Source organism: Chenopodium album, chromosome 1 (genome assembly GCF_948465745.1).
Source record: "Chenopodium album chromosome 1, dcCheAlbu1.1, whole genome shotgun sequence".
Classification (NCBI taxonomy): Eukaryota; Viridiplantae; Streptophyta; class Magnoliopsida; order Caryophyllales; family Amaranthaceae; genus Chenopodium; species Chenopodium album.
In genome coordinates, this window is record NC_137834.1 from 15,385,891 (window position 1) to 15,390,135 (window position 4,245).

Consider the following 4,245-nt stretch of genomic DNA (forward strand, 5'->3'; position numbering starts at 1 on the left):
TTTTTTTTTGCTTTTTGTTTTTTTTCATTCTTTTGAATCAATGTGGGCAATCTCAGATCATGCGGTCCATCACTCACTTAGCATTCATGTTTCTCAGGAACGGTACCAAGCACTCGATGAGAGACGCAATTTGAGACGTGTTCATATCAAAGACATTGAAACACTTGTCATTAGACATTGTTTTATTGTTGCTTTGCTGCACTTTTATTTTTTTTTTCTTGCTTTTGGAATGTTACACAATTTGCACACTCTCCATCCCAGGGTTAGGTGAATGTGGGTTGAAGAAATGAGGCCAACCGTTAGACGAGGCTCAAATTTGTTGATGAAGAAATGGAATGTGATTGAACAGTAAACAGGGAACGACAAGGTTGCAAAGGTGCCTCAAATCATTGGTATACCTTGTGTTCGGTTCGGCAATTGATTTTTTTTTTTCTTTTTTATTTATTTGTTTTTTTTTTAATCTTGAGTTTGTGCTAATTACTAAATGAGTACGGTCCATTGGCAATTGTTAGTCATAAAATAATCCACCATAGACAAAAGAAAGATCGTTAATCTTAGGATTAAAACGACCAAATATACACACATAGAACACGTAGGGACAATGATGCATAGAAGAGTTCGCAACCTATGGTCAAATTCTATGTTCGACTATGGTCATGTTTTTTTGGTGTCAATAAGGTACCATGGTTAAGAGTTTGGACGTGTTAGCAAGGCAGCCTCCCTTGAGGGTGTATGCCAACGGGCGGCTCCGCGAGTATGTGATAAAATCGAACTCGACTCCATGGTTTGGGTGGATTTACAAACTCGGATGAACCCTTATTGCCATGAGCGTTTTTGGGTGATAGAGCTTAAATCCCCCGGGGCTAAGACGTATGTAGAACACACACGTTTTTACAGAAAAATTGAAGAACGCTGACTGTAAGAAGATAAATAAAGCCACTGTAAAGATTTCAGGACTGCCGCGCCACGGCAGAATCAACCGTGTCACGGTGCCCTGCGCCGTGACATGGCAAGCTCTGCCGTGGCGCGGCAGTAAGGAAATCTGACAGGTGCCCCTATTTTCTTCATTCACGACCAGGTTATCCAATTTTTCCTATGGGACAGACCTGAAATACGACGTTAAAACGTCTATGCATATGTAAAAATGCCAATTTAATTATAGGAATATTTTCAGGAGTCTTTCAAGTCTCATCCACTCATCTTAATTAAATACCGATCACTCAAATCGATAAATCACCAAGAATCCTCCCCAGTGGAGTCGCCAAATTATAGGTGTCGTTTGAAGTGCGCCTTCATTCTCTTTCTGTTTGAGAATGGAGAGTTCACATTTAGAAGTTTTAGTTTGAATGTTACACTTGTAACGATTCATGAAACTGTCGGTGATATCTTGCGAAGTCGCAGTACGCTTGACATCTAGGGAATAAAACCATTGTTGGCAAGCATGTTCTAAGGAGATAGGGTACACCGTAGGGAAGAGTGTTACATCAAATCCCTTAAAAGCCATGGTTGCAGAGAACGCCTTCAAATGGAATATTGGATTGTCAGTAAGCTTGACCTTTGGAATATCAGCAGTGGAGAACTTTGTAGGGAGCTTTTCTTTCACATCCAAAGCAGTGGAAGGTTGTTCCACATAAGTGAAATCCTCATAAATCTTACTCGTTTGTTCCTTCAATTTGTCAAGGGTGGAAACAGTGACCTTGTTTTGTTCCATGGTAGTGACCCTAGTGGTGAGGGTTTCCATCATGGCAGACAGTGCCTCGATGGATTTGTTGATGTTCTCAATATCTTCCTTAGTGGCCATTGAAAGGTGATAATTAATGTGGAGATGGAAAAGTTCTCTTTGAATGCCTCTTGGATTTAAGAGATTGTTGCGGTAATGACTCAAACCGTATTAATCTACCCCTGCTCCTTGACCAAGTACTGTGAAATAAAACAATTCATTTAATTGTTTGACTCATTTCTCAAGATAGGAAATGAAGGAAAAAAAACGACATTTGAAAACAGGTGAGAATAAACTTCACTCATTTTTATGATGACGAAAAAAAAGGTGCATGAACCTAGTATACAATCATAAACGACATGGTGCACGACTCGAGTCGGAACATAAAGAGAGTGTGTGGACTTGACTCGTGAGTGATTAAATGATGTTATAAGACTCGTGGTATGATCGTATGGCTAGACATGTGAACAGTAACCAAAATAACTGACACGTGGACCAAATTAGGACGGAAGACCAAAAATAGGGGCTGATTGGACTTAAACTTGGGCACTGTGTTATGGCGATAATGTCGTGTCATGGCAAACCTGCGCTGTGACGCAGTACAGTAAAGGCCGCTGTGATACGATACTGATTGCCGTGACGCGGCGTTTTTTGCCGTGTCACGGTAATCAGTTCCAGTTTTATTTATTTATTTTTTTTTTGTTAGTTTTATCAATTTTAGACTCCATTGGAAATCGTTAGGCATAAAATAATCCACATGAGACAAAGAAAGATCGTTAAGGTTAGGATCAAAACGATCAAATATGCACACATAAAACACGTAGGCACAATGATGCAAAGAAGAGTTCGCAACCTAAGGTCAAGTTCTATGTTCGAATATGGTTAGGTTAATTTGGTGTCAATAGGGTACCATGGTTAAGAGTTTGGACGCGTTAGCCAGGCAGCCTCCCTTGAGGGTGTATGCCAACGGGCGGCTCCATGAGTTCGTGATGAAATCGAACTCGACTCCATGGTTTGGGTGGATTTAAAAACTCGGATGAACCCTCATTGCCATGAGCGTTTTTGGGTTGATAGAGATTAAATCCTCCAGGGCTAAGACGTATGTAGAACACACACGTTTTTTCAGAAAAATCGAAGGAAGCTGCCTGTGAGAAGAGAAATAAAGCCACTGAAAAGATTTCACCACTGCCGCGTGACGGTGCCCAGCGCCGTGACACGGCAAGCTCTGCCGTGGCGTAGCAGTCAGGAAATCTGACCGGTGCCTCTGTTTTCTTCGTTCACGACCAGGTTATCCAATTTTTCCTACGGGACAGACCTGAAATACGACGTTAAAACGTTTATGCATATGTAAAAATGCCAATTTAATCATAGGAATATTTTCAAGAATCTTTCAAGTCTCATCCACTCATCTTAATTAAATACCAATCACTCAAATCGATAAATAACAAAGAATCCTCCCAAGTGGAGTCGTCAAATTGTAGGCGTCGTTTGAAGTGCGCCTACGTTAAAGCATGTGTGAATATGCTTGGCACTCATAGGAAGTAGGAATGATTTGATGCACTGAACTGCAGAAATGAGGGTCTTATTTAGAGGGAAAATGAGCAGAGGGAACACACGAAACCCTAAAAAGATAAAAAAAAAACCCCAAAAATTAACACCGCCACACGACAGAGAACACCGTGACAGGCACCGTCAGACGGGGAAAAATCCCGTGACGCGGGGAAATTTGAAGTGACACGAGACATATATGACCTACGGGAAGTGACAACGCGTGAAGGGTTTATGCGGAAAAGACACGAGAAAATTTCGTGACACAGCACACGTACCGTGACACAGCAGTGTCCACGGTGGCATGGTACTGTACACCATGTCACGGTATGGGAAAACGCGGAAGTTACACGGAAAAAGGACCGTGACATGGTGAGAAATACCGTGTTACGGCAGCAGGTACCGTGTCACAGCATCAGGTACCGTGCCACGGTGGATTTCACACGAAAAAGATTCAAAAATAGCATCGTGACACGATGTAAACTGCCGTGTCGTAGCACCAGGCACCGTGCCACGTCATCAGGCGCCGTGACACGGTGTTTTTATATTGTGCGCTGTAATTGTAGTTTTTTTACCCGTTTTTAAAATAATCATAACTTTTGATCTGTAACTCTAAATAAGGCATATAATATATCATTGGAAAGATTATCAAGAATACTTTCTAACACAATTAGAATCAGGTCAAAATCATTTGTAGATTTTAATATAAGACCGTTTTAGTAGAAGGGTGTCGGTTATGGGCCGAGTTTAGTGTTTGGCTCATATCTTCTTCGTTTTAAATAGGAATTGGGCTTATGATATATGGTTGGAAAGCTTATTTCAATTCCTATCCAAAAAAATTATAATTGCATCAAAATTATTAGACCAAAAGTTTAGTTTCTCTCGGTTTTGCGATGTGGACACGAAAAGAGGAAAACAAGTTATGATTTAGGGAAATGAGCAAGGAAATGAATTGGTTTATGAAATGTATTGAATAG